The sequence below is a fragment of the Heloderma suspectum genome, chromosome 2, assembly GCF_057233095.1.
Source record: "Heloderma suspectum isolate Gila_16-S chromosome 2, 16-S_ref, whole genome shotgun sequence".
Lineage (NCBI taxonomy): Eukaryota > Metazoa > Chordata > Lepidosauria > Squamata > Helodermatidae > Heloderma > Heloderma suspectum.
Window position 1 is genome coordinate 2,548,408 of NC_139459.1, and position 16,473 is coordinate 2,564,880.

General features: G+C 47.0%; 1 long non-coding RNA gene across 1 annotated transcript in view; it reads right to left on the reverse strand.

Annotated features, from left to right (window-relative positions):
* The window catches only part of LOC146351847 (uncharacterized), a 1,244,848-nt gene that overhangs the window by 1,044,132 nt on the left and 184,243 nt on the right, over positions 1–16,473 (reverse strand). The window contains exon 2 of the long non-coding RNA XR_014787475.1: positions 12,433–12,874. This is a non-coding gene — a long non-coding RNA (uncharacterized LOC146351847). The remainder of the gene's footprint in view (positions 1–12,432; positions 12,875–16,473) is intronic.

Here is a 16,473-nt window from a genome sequence, read left to right on the forward strand (position 1 = left end):
ATTCAGAGAAGCACTAGGAAGATGCTCAAAAGCCCAGGGGGCCACCATTCCTGAAGGGGAGAGAGGCGGAATGTGCAGGGAATGCTCAGCCTAGAGCAAAAAGGGAGGATATGTGCCGACAATTTCCAAAGTGTACGTGAATGTGGTACCTCTGTATTCAGAGGTACTGTGAGCCTCTATGAGGCTGCATTACACTGAGCCAGACCGCTGGTATGCAGTGGTATAGCGGTAGATTTTAAAGTGCAGGTGCCCATCATGACAGGCGCAATAGACCCCACCCCCACCCCAAGGAGAGTCCAAAAATGCCTGCAGGTGTGTCAATCCACAACTCTCTCTGTCTCTGTCCCTCTCTGTATTATATATGTGTGCATAGGATAGCTCTCAACACTATATTGTTGCTGGGAAAATCCATCCCCCCTCCCCCCTGCCACAGCCACTGTGCGGACTGCAGCTAAACTCAGAGGGAACAGGGAAGTCTAAGGCGGGTGGCGATGTTGCCATCATCCCTGCTACTCAAACGGTCCCAGCACTTCGCCCCGGTGAGCCCTGGCCCCACAACGCCACTGTTGGCCTAGCACAGAGTTGTCCATGCTGACTGACAGCAGTTCTCTGGGGCCGCAGGCAGGGAGGGGCCTTTGCCAGGTCTGCTGCCTATATACAAATAGTGAAGCCGTTCTCCGAGTGTGGGTCTTTATGTGCCCAAAAGGGCACTATTCATGCAAAAGGTATCCGCTGGTTTGGGGAAATGTCAAGGTTTGCAGAACTACAAGAAAATCTTTTTTGGGGCGGAGGAACTAAGCTGGGTTGGAGGAACCCCCAAACCGCCCATTGAGGTCTGAGCATGTTCAGTGGGTGTGGAATACTGACTGGAAGAATGAGACAGTCCCTGCCCTCAGGCTTACAGTCTGACTTGGATTCCTGCATTGAGCAGGGGGTTGGACTTGATGGCCTTGTAGGCCCCTTCCAACCCTACTATTCTATGATTCTAAAAGACACTGCACCAAAAGAAAAGGGATTGGGAGGGTGGAAGGGGAAGAAGGAGGAGGAGGAGGAGGCGGCACCAGTTCTTAGTTTAAACGTTCTTATGGATGCTTTATCTGGCAGGGAAGGGTGCAACAAGCTCCCTGCAGCTGTTCCTTCTCTGGCCGATGGAGGGGGCCACATTGGTCTTCCCCTCGGCATGACATTCTGAGTTGTTGGGGAATGGGGACTCTCTTATCTCTGGAACCCACAGTTGGGCAATACCTTTATTTGTTGTTGTTCAGTCGTTCAGTCATGTCCGACTCTTCGTGACCCCATGGACCATAGCACGCCAGGCCTTCCTGTCCTGCGCACTCTCCCAGAGTGTGCTCAGGTTCATATTCATTGCATCGGTGATGCTATCTAGCCATCTCATCCTCTGCCGTCCCCTTCTTTTGCCTTCAGTCTTTCCCAGCATCAGGGTCTTTTCCAGAGAGCTTTCTCATCGCATTAGGTGGCCAAAATATTGGAGCTTCAGCTTCAGTATCTGTCCTTCCAATGAGCACTCAGGGTTGATTTCCTTTAGGATGGACTGATTGGACCTCCTTGCAGTCCAGGGGACTCGTAAGAGTCTTCTCCAGCACCACAGTTCGAAAGCATCAATTCTTCGGCGCTCAGCCTTCCTTATAGTCCAGCTCTCACAGCCATACATTACTACTGGGAAAACCATAGCTTTGATTAGACGGACCTTTGTTGGCAAGGTGATGTCTCTGCTTCTTACTATGCTGTCTAGGTTTGCCATAGCTTTCCTGCCAAGGAGCAAGCGTCTTTTAATTTCATGGCTACAGTCACCGTCTGCGGTGATCTTGGAGCCCAAGAAAGTAAAATCTGTCACTGCTTCCATTTCTTCCCCTTCTATATGCCAGGAAGTGATGGGGCCAGATGCCATGATCTTAGTTTTTGTAATGTTGAGTTTCAAACCAGCTTTTGCACTCTCCTCTTTCACCCTCAACAAGAGGCTCTTTAGATCCTCTTCACTTTCTGCCATTAGGGTGGTTGTTGTTGTTCAGTCGTTCAGTCGTGTCCGACTCTTCGTGACCCCATGGACCATAGCACGCCAGGCCTTCCTGTCCTGCGCTCTCTCCCGGAGCGTGCTCAAGTTCATATTCATTGCATCCGTGATGCTATCTAGCCACCTCATCCTCTGCCGTCCCCTTCTCCTTTTGCCTTTAGTCTTTCCCAGCATCAGGGTCTTTTCCAGGGAGTTTTCTCTTCGCATTAGGTGGCCAAAATATTGGAGCTTCAGCTTCAGTATCTGTCCTTCCAGTGAGCACTCAGGGTTGATTTCCTTTAGGATGGACTGATTGGACCTCCTTGCAGTCCAGGGGACTCGTAAGAGTCTTCTCCAGCACCACAGTTCGAAAGCATCAATTCTTCGGCGCTCAGCTTGCCTTATAGTCCAGCTCTCACAGCCATACATTACTACTGGGAAAACCATAGCTTTGATTAGACGGACCTTTGTCAGCAAGGTGATGTCTCTGCTTCTTACTATGCTGTCTAGGTTGGCCATAGCTTTCCTGCCAAGGAGCAAGCGTCTTTTAATTTCATGGCTACAGTCACCGTCTGCGGTGATCTTGGAGCCCAAGAAAGTAAAATCTGTCACTGCTTCCATTTCTTCCCCTTCTATATGCCAGGAAGTGATGGGGCCAGATGCCATGATCTTAGTTTTTTTAATGTTGAGTTTCAAACCAGCTTTTGCACTCTCCTCTTTCACCCTCAACAAGAGGCTCTTGAGATCCTCTTCGCTTTCTGCCATTAGGGTGGTATCGTCTGCATATCGGAGGTTGTTGATAATTCTCCCAGCAATCTTAATTCCGACCTCTGATTCATCCAACCCGGCATTTCTCATGATGTACTCTGCATATAAGTTAAATAAGCAGGGTGACAGTATGCAGCCTTGTCGTACTCCTTTCCCAATTTTGAACCACTCGGTTGTTCCATGTCCGGTTCTTACTGTTGCTTCTTGACCCTGGTACAGGTTTCTCAGGAGACAGGTAAGGTGGTCTGGTACTCCCATCACTTTAAGAATTTGCCACAGTTTGTTGTGATCCACACAATCGAAGGCTTTAGCATAGTCAATGAAGCAGAAATAGACGTTCTTCTGGAATTCTCTGGCTTTCTCCATGATCCAGCGAACATTGGCGATTTGATCTCTAGTTCCTCTGCCTCTTCGAAACCCAGCTTGTACTTCCGGTAGTTCTCGGTTCGCATACTGCTGAAGCCTAGCTTGTAGGATTTTGAGCATCACCTTGCTGGCATGTGAAATGAGCGCAATTGTGCGGTAGTTTGAACACTCTTTGGCGTTGCCCTTCTTTGGAATTGGAATGTAAACTGACCTTTTCCAGTCTTGCGGCCATTGCTGAGTGTTCCAAATTTGTTGGCATATTGAATGCAGCACTTTAACAGCATCATCTTTTAGGATTTTAAATAGCTCAGCTGGAATACTGTCATCTCCGCTAGCTTTGTTGTTAGTAATGCTTCCTAAGGCCCACTTGACTTCACTCTCGAGGATGTCCGGCTCAAGTTCAGTGACCGCACTATCATGGCTATCAGGGACATTCAGCTCTTTCCTGTATACTTCTTCTGTGTATTCTTGCCACCTCTTCTTAATCTCATCTGCTTCTGTGAGGTCCCTGCCTTCTTTGTCCTTTATCATGCCCGTCTTTGCACAAAACGTTCCCTTGAGATCTCCAATTTTCTTGAAGGGATCTCTAGTCTTTCCCATTCTGTTGTTTTCCTCGATTTCCTTGCATTGTTCATTTAAGAAGGCCTTCTTGTCTCTCCTTGCTATTCTCTGGAACTCTGCATTCATTTGGATATATCTTTCCCTTTCTCCCTTGCTTTTTGCTTCCCCTCTTTCCTCAGCTATTTGTAAAGCCTCATCAGACAGCCACTTGGCTTCTTGCATTTCTTTTTCTTTGGGATGGATTTCGTTGCTGCCTCCTGAACAATGTTACGGACCTCCGTCCATAGTTCCTCAGGCACTCTGTCTATCAGGTCTAATCCCTGAAATCCATTCCTCACCTCCACTGTATATTCATAAGGGATATGATTGAGGTCATACCTGAATGGTTTAATGGTTTTCCCTACGTTCTTCAATTTCAGCCGAAATTTTGCTAGAAGCAGCTCATGATCTGAGCCACAGTCAGCTCCAGGTCTTGTTTTTACTGACTGTATGGAGCTTCTCCATCTTTTGCTGCAAATGACATAATCAATCTGATTTCGATATTGACCATCTGGTGATATCCATGTGTAGAGTCGTCTCTTGTGCTGTTGGAAAAGAGTGTTTGCTATGATCAGCGTGTTCTCTTGGCAAAACTCTATTAGCTTTTGTCCTGCTTTATTTTGTACACCAAGGCCATGCCTGCCTGTTATCCCGGTGATTTCTTGACTTCCTACTTTAGCATTCCAGTCCCCTATGATGAAGAGGACATCTTTTTTTGGTGTTAGTTCAAGAAGGTGTTGAAGGTCTTCATAGAACCGATCAACCTCAGCTTCTTCGGCCTCAGTGGTTGGGCATAGACTTGAATTACTGTGATGTTGAATGGTTTGCCTTGGATTCGTACTGAGATCAGTCTATCATTTTTAAGATTGTACCCCAGTACTGCTTTTCCCACCCTTTTGTTGACTATGAGTGCTACTCCATTTCTTCTCAGGGATTCTTGGCCACAATAGTAGATATGATGGTCACCTGAATTAAATTCGCCCATTCCTGTCCATTTTAGTTCGCTGATTCCCAAGATGTCGATGTTCAATCTTGCCATCTCATGTTTGACCACCTCCAGCTTACCTTGATTCATTGATCTGACATTCCAGGTTCCTAAACAATATTGTTCTTTACAGCATCGGATTTTCTTTTCACCACCAGACACATCCACAGCTGAGTGTCCTTTCGGCTTTGGCCCAGCCGCTTCACTCTTTCTGGCGCTACTTGGAAATACCCTCTGCTCTTCCCCAGTAGCATATTGGACACCTTCCGACCTGAGGGGCTCATCTTCCGGCGTCATCTCTTTTAGCCTTGTGATACGTTCCATGGGGTTTTCTTGGCAAGAATACTGGAGTGGGTTGCCATTTCCTTCTCCAGTGGACCACATTTTGTCAGAGGACCAAGCAAAATGCCAGAAAAGAGTGTGAAAAAAAGTTTCTCAGTTCTCCAGAAGCAGGGGAGCGGGGTTGGGAGGATAAAAATGTTAGGCCAAATGTTCTGGCCGTGAGGACTGCAGCTTAGACTCAGTCTCAAGATAGAGGGTGCAGAGTAGACTGGATAAATTAGTGGTAGGTCTTGCAGGTATTGGATTACACCTAGTGTTCCGGGACAAAGAAGCAACAGTTGTCTCCCCAGCCCTTGTCTGAAAACATAACGGCCAGCTGTAACTCAGATCTGTCTCATGCCTTGGATGAAACACACCTCTTCCCAGGTAGGCAGAGAGCAGAAGTAAACAGATACATGGCAGTGTTTATATTGGTAAACTAGAGATTAATGTTAGGTGGTACACTAGGTAAAAAAAGTTTCTGTGTGCACTCTGGCTGAGTTCCCACCCCCACCCCCTGAAAACCAAACACAGGGCAGTATCCAGTACTTCTGCTGTGCCTCTGTTCATTCTGTTGTGGCAGTGGGATCCACCACTGGTGTGACAGGAGGCCAGCACTTCCTAAAGCAACCCCAGGAATGAGCCAAAATGCTCATTCCCAAAACAGGACAGGCCACTGAGTTCCCTCCTGGCCTGCCCTATTGTGGAAATGACTGTTTTGGTTCATTTCTAGTTGCTCTAGAAACTGTTAACTTCCCAGTGGGCTAGCAGTGGGCCCTGCTGGTGCACGGGCAGCATTGGATACTGCCCACCATGTGGAGAGGCCTCCTTCTAGAATGGGCACTTAATGACACTGTCAGGGCATTGCAGGGTACCTCTGCATCAAAGTAATGATCTCTGACTTTTAATGCCCAAACCATGTACTCCAAAAGCTGAATTATGCAATCCATAGATATTATGCCAATTTCATATATTCACATTCTTGCCCTCAATTTGCATGATTTATTCTGCTTCTGCATGGCAAAATCATGGCCCAGCCTGCTAACCCCCACAAGTGCCATTGGGTCCTAGATTTAAGGATTTTACCACACACTTCCAAGAACCTCTTCCCTGCCAGAAAGGGCTAAAAAAACACTGTGCTTTAAAAACTAGAACTGGACTTAGAAGCTGAATTCAGTGGCCAGTTCCAGCTTTTCTGCACTTGCACAGAGATATTGCTGTTGAAGTCAGGTGTGTTTGCATGTGGTTCCCATACCTCCTTTGTGCCCAGGACAGAGTGTTTCACAGTCCCGTTTGCACAGTTGGCTTACACTGTGATGACATTTCCAGGCTTTTCCTTGCCACTGGAAGGACTGGATATGGACTCCAAAAACAAACAGATAAATAAATGAAAGCAATTCATGTTCTCATTTTAACTCGCGGGTGGAAAGGTCTGTGGAGAGAAATGGGGTCACGCGTCTGAAACACCCAAACGTGCAACACACAAGCCCGGGCACAACAAGCAATCCAAAATTGAAGGCAAGAGTGCACCAGACACACCATGGGTGCCAGACAGGCCTCCGGGGGGCTGCTTCTGAGCCTTTTTGCTCTCCCTGGGGAGCTGGAGAGACCCATTCAGGCTCCTGTTGTTCCAAGGAGTGTTTGTTTGCCTGAGGGAGGTGATAAGCTGCTGATGTACAGACAATGACAGTACTGGGCAGGAAGAATCAGTTGGGAAGCCACCTTCCTCTCCCTTTACGAAGGAGCTGTGCTGTTGTGTTATGCAAAGTGAAGATTGGTCTTTCTTGCTAGGAGGATGCAGAAGCCAGGCTAAAGCTGGGCCAACCATTCATTTCTGTGCAATTCAACCTGCTGATTTTAATCTGTAAAGCCCCCAAATGCCTGGAGCTGGTGTAGCTGACGGAGTGTCCCCTCCCCAAACAAATCTCTCTGTTCATTAGATATTCTGAGGAGGCCCCATTTCAGATCCGAAAGTTGGATAAATTAGAGGTGCCATGGTGTGGGACAGGACCTCCAGCCCTCTGCAATGTTCACATGCTTTGCATACGAGTCCACCGCAGTCCAGCTTTGCGAGTTTTGAGCAAACAAGCCAAGATGTTAAAAAGAAATTTGGCAGTATTCATTGATCTGTCATGAAGTTAAACATGGAGTTTAAACATGGAATGTTTAATATCTTTCAGGCCTTTATTAGTTGTTCTGTTGTTTCAGGGATGAGGTTGTGAATTTATTATGTTGATTTTTTAGATTTTAAAATAATTGCATAAAAAGAGACTTAAGGCATAATCCCATGCATGTGTAGACAGGAAAATGTTAAACTCCCAGCAGATGCCCTGAGAGCAACCCAGCTCTTTGTGAGCAGAGGCACTAGGCACCATTTGACTCCTCATTGCCTAAAAGAGCCTTCCCAATGTGGAGCCCTCCCAATCTGGAGCCCTCCCAATATGTGGGACTATAGCTCCCACTGCCCCCACTCAGCAGGTTTATGGGGTGTTGGCTGAGTGATGGGTGTTGTAGTCCAGCATATCTGGAGAGTGCCAGGGAGGGAAGGCTGGTCTAAGTTGATGTTGGAATGCCCTGTGGATCACAGCCACCTGCAGGCTAGTCAGGCACAGAAACTGCACTGCCCTTCCTGAGATAAAAGCATGAGAACTTCAGAAGAGCCCTGATGCTGCGTGAGACCCAGAGTCCATCTAGTCCAGCATTCTGTTCACACAGCAGCCATCCAGATGCTCACAGGAAACCCCCAAGCAAGACACCAGTGCAATGGCACCCTCCCACCCATGCTCCCCAGCAACTGGTGTGCATAGGCTCACTGCCTCTGATAATGGAGGTGGCGCATAACCATCAGAACTAGTAGCGACTGATAGCCTTCTCCTCCATGAATTTGTCCAACCCCCTTTTAAAGCCATCCAAGTTGGTGGCCATCACTAGGTCTTGTGGAAGCGAAATCCATAGTTTGACTCTGTGTTGTGTGAAGAAGTCCTTCCTTTTATCTGTCCCACATCTCCCACCCATCAGCTTCATGGGGTGACCCCATTGGGTTCTAGTATTTTGAGAGAGGGAGAAAAATGTCTCCCTCTCCACATTCTCCACACATGGGAGAATGTGAGCTGAAAGCTCCACTCTGAGCTTTGGATATTGGTGGACTGGAATGATGTTGCTGGGAAGCTGACGATGCCCCTGTTTGTGCTTGTTTCTGCATCTCTGTGATTATATCTGCTTAATTGGTACAGTTCTGGGTCTGACTTCAGCCATAACTCAGTGGTGGAGCCCCTGCTTTGCATGCAGAAGATCCCAGGTTCAATCCCTGGCACCTCCAGGTAGGGCAGGAGAAACTCCTGCCTGAAACCCTGGAGAGCTGCTGCTGCCAGTCAGTGTCAGCAGTACTGGGCTAGATGGGCCAAGGATCTGATGCTGCACCTATGGAGGCAGAGCCAAGAGGAGTCTTTCTTGCACCAGCAGTACGTAAGGGCTCGAGTGAGTTGTGTGATCACTGATGGAGCAACATAGCCAGGTGCTGTGTACCAGGTCAGGCCATTGGTCCATCCAGCCCAGTGTTGTTGACTCTGACTGGTGGTGCCTCCCTGGGTGTCAGCAGAGAACCTTCTCCATCACCTGCTGCCTGATCCCTGTGACTAGAGATGCCAGGGGCTGTGCCTGGGGCCTTCTGCACGCAACACGAGTGCACTGCCCCTGAGCCATGGCTCCTGCTCAGCTCCTGCCCCGGCTGGTCCCTGGCTAGTTGCGCTGGTCCCTCCCTGACTCCAGCCATGGCCTCATCCTGTGCCTTTGCTCTCCATGTGCAGCCCTGCAGCTTCTGCTCTATCTATGGCCTACACAGGCTCTCAGCAAGAACTGAAATCCCATATCGCTGTGGGCAGACATGGGAACCCGACATGATCCATCAGATAAATCAAGGACCAATCGACGGGCCTGTCGGGCCCGTCGATCCTTGATCATCCATCATTTCCCTTACCAATTAATTAGTCAGTCAGGCTTCGATCCATCCCTACTTCGGGCTAATAATAATCACACTAATGGATGCTCTGCATTTTGTGCTGCCTTGAGACAAGAGTCTGGCAGATGCAGAGTGGAACAGAGCAGTGCGCAAGCAGCGCCCGAGGCGGCTCCCACTGTGAGGGGCGAGGGGGCGCCACAGGCTCCGCAAACGTGCGCGTCGCTCGTGGCATCTGCCCAGGGGCAAGCTAGGGCGGCCGCGTTGCATGAGTGGAGGATGATGGGGTGAATTCCTGGCAGGCCTCTGGCAAGTGCTCAACAGGCTGCCTGGAGCAGCAGCAGCGGGGCTCCAGGGCGAAGGGGCCACTCACTCAGCGGTGCACTAGGTCAGGAGGTTCACAGAATTAGCTCAAGGGTCACGATAACCTTACCTCGCCTGAGTCCCTGCTTCATAAGCTGCAGGTTGTCATCAATAGCTCAAGAAGAGGGGTGCTGGATTGAAACGTATCAGAAATTTGTTTTGCTCCGACAACTGAGCGTTGGTGTGTAGCAGCCATATCGGGGGTCAGACTAAGTAGCCTCATGCAGTCTCATGCTTCATGTTCTTGCTGAGCTCTTTCTCCCTTGAATATATTGTTGTAAGCTGACGAGACACAGGAATTCCTTATCTTGTCAAAGGTCATATAATTGTATATCTTGTTCTCTGCTGTTCTCTTCTGTTCTCTCCCTATCATGGCTACCCTATAACCCAGTTCTTGTATTATAAACAATAGTGCTAGGAGGAAAAATGTTGAGGATTGCAACCCCATGCGGGAGGGGGAGGAGGAGCCGTTTCATATGTGTCACAATGTCTATAAAACCAATGTGCTAATGTAAATCGGGGCTTCTGGCTCTTTGGAAATGATTCCAGCCTTAAGCCCGCGCGTTAAATAAAGAATCTCTTTTTCCTTCACTCCGTGGTCTCTCTGACTCTGGGTTCTGCAACATAAATGGTGCCGTGACTCGGATGTGGCAGGCTCTGAGCCAGACAGGTGGCAGTTGCCTGCTCTTGATCGCCGCACCGGGAAGACGAGCTCGGCGCATGCCTCCCTTTCTTGGCGCCACCGACCTTTTTGTCGAGTGAATGGGAGAAAGCCTGCACCGGGATCGCCCAAACGGCAGCGAGCAGCAAGAGAACCTTGGGAAGCGGAGGAAGGAACTTGAGCCCTGCCTGTATTACAGCTGCAATTGAGTTGAAACCCACATTGGAAGCCTTCAGGAGAAAGGCAAGTATATGGGAAAAAGAGGGCCCCGCCTTTAGGGAGAAAGGCCACCGGGCAAAAAAAAGAGGGCCCCGCCTTGTGAAGAAGGTCAGTGTTGGTGGTATACGTATACAAAAGAACCTACTCCTTGCGGGTAGAAGGGGGGCCTGATCACACCCCCGAGTGGGCGCCAGTACCTAGCACGCCAGTACTCAGTAGGAAGCTGAGGAAGCTGGGGAAGCCGTTTTCCGCTCTGGTAAAAAGTGGGAAAAGTGGGTGGCAGGGACATATGGATGTAGTGGAGAGATTGATGATTGTGTGAGTGGCTACTGCGGTTTCTGACGCATACCGTTGACCGTCCGGGTGCCCAGGCCAGTAGCAAAGTGCGTGGTGTGAAAAATCCTCTTGTGTCGGCCAGTGAGACCCCTTCCTCACTGACCAATTCCCATTCCCTAATTGTGTCTGTCTTCAATTTAGGAGGGAGGCTATGGGTGGTGGGGGAAGCAAACCTTGCACCCCCTTGAGATGTATGTCAAACAAAGAAAGAAAAAGGTGTTTTTTTAAAGATTCAGAATAGAAAGAGAAAACAGCAAAAAGCTCAAGGTCGAGCTGAGAGGAAAAAAAACAAGATCTGAGGCTGTTAATTAGAAAAATGTTGCAGGACAGTCTGGCTTTTAACAAAGCGTGGGAGCGTGAGAGTGTAAGGCCGAAGAAGTAGCTGTTAGCCTAGCGCGCCGAGAGAGGGGGGGCAGGAAAATTGCCCACAACGTTCTGAGTTGTGCAACATCATCACCTCGCCTAATTGAGATGAAATCCCTAAGAAATGGAAACTGAAAATGAAGACCCAGAAGATGAAGGCAAAATAGAAAATAAAGGTGAAGAATCAGCCCCCAGAGCACAGGCTAGACCCCTCTTCGAGTGAAAAGTGTGCCATAAGACTGTCCCAAAGCAGAATGAAGCGGAAAGACCACGCTGAAGATCTCTGTCAAGGTAACCGTGTTTAGCTTTGAACTGTGTTAAAATTGCATAGAGCCTGTAGCTACTGACCATCAGCTATATGATTTCTGAAGAGCGTAACCATTAAGCTTTTGCCGTGGGATTCCCTGCAATGAAGAAATCTCACTGATTTGAGTGTCCAGTGTTACACTGCCTAAGTGTGTGTGCTAAAGAGACCGAGAAACCAGACAGCATGTTCCTGGCCAAGCCAAAATCACGCTACTTCCATGCTCCTGAAAGCTGCAATAAACTGTGTAAGCTGGGAGACCCAACCTGATTGAGAAGAAAAGAAGATATTGGAGCAACTGTCTTGAAAAACAATGAGATCTGTGTAGCTGGCTGGCTGACGCTGTCAGTGATGTTACAACTTTAAATTAAGACTGTTTTCCTGTTTGAGACCCCAGCGAAGAAAGCTGACCCGAGTTATTTGTTGCCCATGCCAAAGCAAGAATTTGGTGGCCCTGTACCTCATCATGTCCTGTTTTGAGCTTGGGATTTACAAATACAAACAAACTGAGAAGCTTGCCTTTGAAGTCCTGCAAATCACCCCACCGCCTCCCCGAAGATTAATGGCTGCCTGAAAAATGCAAGTATAAGGCGATGCCCATCACCCCCAGCGTCCTGAGTTTCGGCACTCAGTGTTTCAGTGCTTTCGGGTACCAGGTTAGAAAAGAAAAAAAAAAAGACTAAGTTTTTAAAATGTCTGTGAGAGAACCTGACAGAAGTAAAATAAAATTTACAGAGGAGTTGCCCAAGTTAAAGCGTCACAGCTAGAGAGCTGAGCTGTGCCGCTCTGTTTAGATAGAGGCCTTGCTAAAAAAGTTAAAGGCTCTTGTCTGTCAGAAGGGGTGTAGGGCCACACTTTCCCTTTTTAAACTGATGCAAAAGTGGAGAGCCTTTGCTGGAAACATCGCATCTTCATTGCCCAGAGCCTTCTCTGTTTGCCTCCATCAGTGTCTGGGCTTTTTAGAGACACTCTGCACATGAACTAAAATTTTAAATTGTCAAAGACTTGCCATGGACAGTGCTGTGAAGCTTTGGATAAACTTGAACTCTCATCGCTGTAGACCATGTGTCTATGTTTGTAGTCAGCTCAGTGTACAGCAGGCTAAGTTTGATCTGTGACTTTTAGATTTCCTTTTGCCAGAATTCATGCAGCATAGAGTTGCCGATGCAAAAATGGTGACCTAGAACTCTTTGTGTGTGTGGGTATGCCTGTCCCTTGATTTTGATGAGCCCTGAGCTTTCAGCCAGAAGAGCAGTATAATTGCTGGATCTGCTCCATCATGCCTTACCATGCAAAAAGTGTTTTCCATTCATTGTGTTAAATTGCAGAAAAAGTTTGTTGTGTATATTTTATGATTTCTTAGATATCATAAAGTATATGTAATATTTGCAGATTAGTGTTAGTTGCAACTCCAAATGATACTAAGTGTGGTTCCCAATGGATGACGAAGAGAAAAGACAAAAGCAAATAGAAAAGAAGGAATAGAGAAAGTAGAAGACAGATAGAGAAGAGAGAAAAAGAAAAGGCAAAAGGCAAAGAAAAAACATTTGTAAAAAAGAAGCGTGGCCATAGTTGCCCCCAGGGTAAATTAAAAGCAGCTGATTGTGCCTAGAGCTTATTACCTGGGGTAAAGTAGCCACAATAATGTAATAGTTCTTTAAAATGAAGAAAATGTAACTAGAAGGAGAAGAAGAGCCTATCCCAAATGTGTTTCAGTGGGACTAGTGTAAGGCAGAAAAGTTTAAGTAAGTTTAACTTGAAAAAGACAAATAAAGAGACAAGGCTGGTGCATGGAGCAGAAAGTTTTATATAAAAAGTTTGAAACATGATCTGCAATACAGGCAGATCAGCAAAGAAAAAGAAAGCAAAAGAAAGAAAAAATTTGTCTTCCCATACTAATAAATAAAAAGTGTTATCAAGCACTTTGGGAAGCGAAGTTGTTTACAGGAAGCTGTGCCTGAGAACCAAACACTTCTAGCCTATGCTGAAAATGCTTGCTAGTGTTATGGGTAACATGTATGGTATAAAACCCATTTAGCGCAATAGCTCGTGGTTCAGAGAAGCTGTCTGATCCAACCATTAAGTACGCCTGTGTGCTGTAAGTTACCCAATAAAGTCTCCTTATAAATAAATCCCCCCCTCGCTAGAATCCCAAAACACAAGTGCGGCTAGAGCGCCTCACCCAGTATCAAACCCTGCTGTTAAAAGCCATGAAAGCAGGTATGAAGAAGTCAATTAATATGACCAAAGTGTCTAAAGTGCTGCAAGGTGCCACCGAGGCCCCAGAGCGTACTTGGAGCATCTTTCAAATGCCTATCGCCAGTACACCCCCCTCGACCCAGAGGCCCAAGAAGACGTAAACGAAAAAAGAAAAAAAAGAAGACCCGGCAGAGGCAGAAGATTCTTAAAAAAGAACCAGTGTGCCCAGTGTGGACAAGATGGACATTAGTGGCATGAATGCCCAAATAAAATAAATCAAATGCACAAAGGAGAAAACCAAAGGGGCCAGAATGGGCGAAGAGGGAGACAGCTTGAGAGGGGCCGTGACATTGACTTCATAATTGACACTGGAGCAGCATCAAAAGCAATCAAACGTTAGCCTTAAACAAGAAGTTCAAACACTGAGCAAAGTTCTTCAAGCCCAGCGTCGCTTTGTCTTAGAAAATAAGCCATTCCCATCACAGAAGTTCATCCTTTCCAACCAAGAGTTAAAGTATGAGTTAAAGAGAAAAAAATAACCCTTTGACTCCCAGATAGAGAAGACTGAAAACTGTCATACTTTCCATCCCCGCAGCTATGAAAGCAGCTGGAGTTAAACCCTGGATACATTGGACACGAGTCAAGACAGCGAGACGGGGAGAATAGACTGTAAACAAAAATCCTTAAAATCCTTTAAAAATCATTCTGAAAAAGCAGTAAGAAGACTCAGGCTAGACCTTACTGTGGACACACCGGGAAACTGTCCCCCTGCGTACGGTCAGACCTGCAACTGGAGAATTGAAGAAGGGGACTAGACCCTACTGCAGCTTGCCAGGTGAATAGCTGCCCAGCGTACGGTCAGATCCCAAAGAAGATCAAACATGCGTGTTGTAGTGTTAGTAGTGTTGCATTGTGTTTCCTTAATAAGGTGCAAAAAGAGAAAGTTTGTCCCAGTGATTTGCTGATAATTACTGGCTTCACCTGGCTAACATCACGAGAGTAAAACTTTTTTGTTTGCCAAGAGGTATACCTGCAAACAGGCTTATTAGCTCTTGCCTAATACCTGTCTGTAGACATCCTGAGAAAATTCAAAAAGATACCATGTTAAAAGTTTATGGTGTAAGTTTAACTTATTCCCAAAATGCTAATTGGGGCGTGGTTGCAAAGATCCTACCCCCTACAGAGTTCACTCTACGCACCCCCATCATTGCTGAAACAAATGCTACGTGTGCACGAATGCTTAATTGTCAAAATTTTTTCCAGAAAATAAAGCTATCCCTGGCCCCCTTCCACTGTAATAAAATTCAAAACATATCTTTTAATGATGCCCACATACTTTTGCCTCATGGATGGTTTTAGACATGTAATTCCCGCACTTGGTCATTCATTCCTGCCAACTTGTCTGATAACCACCCATGTTGCCTCAGCCGCCAATTGAACTGGTGCCAATTCTTCCCCTGTAGCCCGAGAAAATCCGTCAACGGCAGCCTCGAGCACTCCAACTAACTAAAAATTGTAATAGTCATGTGCAGTTATATTCTGACTCAGAAAAATTGGCCTTAGCAATGTCACTAGTTGAGGTTCCAGGTTTAGCCGTGGCTGATGGTCTAAAGAACAACTGGTTAGCTTGCACCTTAGCCAAAAGCATAAATGCCACCTCACGAGCATTGTCATTGTTAAATAAAGAGCTGCGTGATCTAAGAGGTGCAGTTCTAGAAAATAGAGCTGGTATAGATTACCTCTTCCTTCTTCATCATTTAAGTTGTGAGACACACCAAAAGCTCTGTTGTTTTAACTTAACTGATAATGGCAATGCTGTAGATGAACAGATCAACAAGCTGCACAATATAGTAGCTTACAAAACAATAAGACAAAACAATTAGCTCAATTAGTTAACCCCTTGGCTTCCAAATCTTAGCTGGCTTAAAAGCATTGTTCATCCTAATTCTATCAGTATTGTTCATAAAAGTTCTGTTATGTCTCTGCGTTCCTTGTCTTATGCGCTTTAACCAATCTGTTTTATGTCTCAGCTAGTAAAACTGCTGCCCTCTATGCTCTAATAGCCCAACAAGAGGCTAAGTAATATGTATGTCACAAAAAGCTTTGTATGGTTATCAGAAATGCTATAATTGTAATGAAATTATGCATTTAAGGGGGGAATGTAGCAGCCATATCGGGGGTCAGACTAAGTAGCCTCATGCAGTCTCATGCTTCATGTTCTTGCTGAGCTCTTTCTCCCTTGAATATATTGTTGTAAGCTGACGAGACACAGGAATTCCTTATCTTGTCAAAGGTCATATAATTGTATATCTTGTTCTCTGCTGTTCTCTTCTGTTCTCTCCCTATCATGGCTACCCTATAACCCAGTTCTTGTATTATAAACAATAGTGCTAGGAGGAAAAATGTTGAGGATTGCAACCCCATGCGGGAGGGGGAGGAGGAGCCGTTTCATATGTGTCACAATGTCTATAAAACCAATGTGCTAATGTAAATCGGGGCTTCTGGCTCTTTGGAAATGATTCCAGCCTTAAGCCCGCGCGTTAAATAAAGAATCTCTTTTTCCTTCACTCTGTGGTCTCTCTGACTCTGGGTTCTGCAACAGGTGAACGCATCACTTTCTCAGAAAGCGCCAGCGCGGGAGATCCCTCCCTGGGCTGGATGGCTCACGGCAAGCGGGGGAGGCCATCTGGAGCATGGGGGACTGGCCTGGCGCTCCCCTGGCGCGCTCCTCAGAGATCAGGGCACCGCTGATGAGGCTCTTTTGCCCAAGGTAGCTCCTGCCTGACCCTGTGGCAGCGAGGACAAAGGAGCCTCTGCTTCCCCTGGTGAGCCCAGGGGCCTTCCGTGGGGAAAGGTGCCCATCTCCTTTTCCTGGATCCCGCCCAGCGTGGCTAAGAGCTCCCTGGGTAGGCCTTTTCCTTAGGGCTGTGAGACTGCCCGTGCGACAAACTCTTCCTCTTTAGCCAGGATGGTATGACAGCGTGGGCCAGTGCCACAGCACATGGCTCCCGGCTTCTTTCTC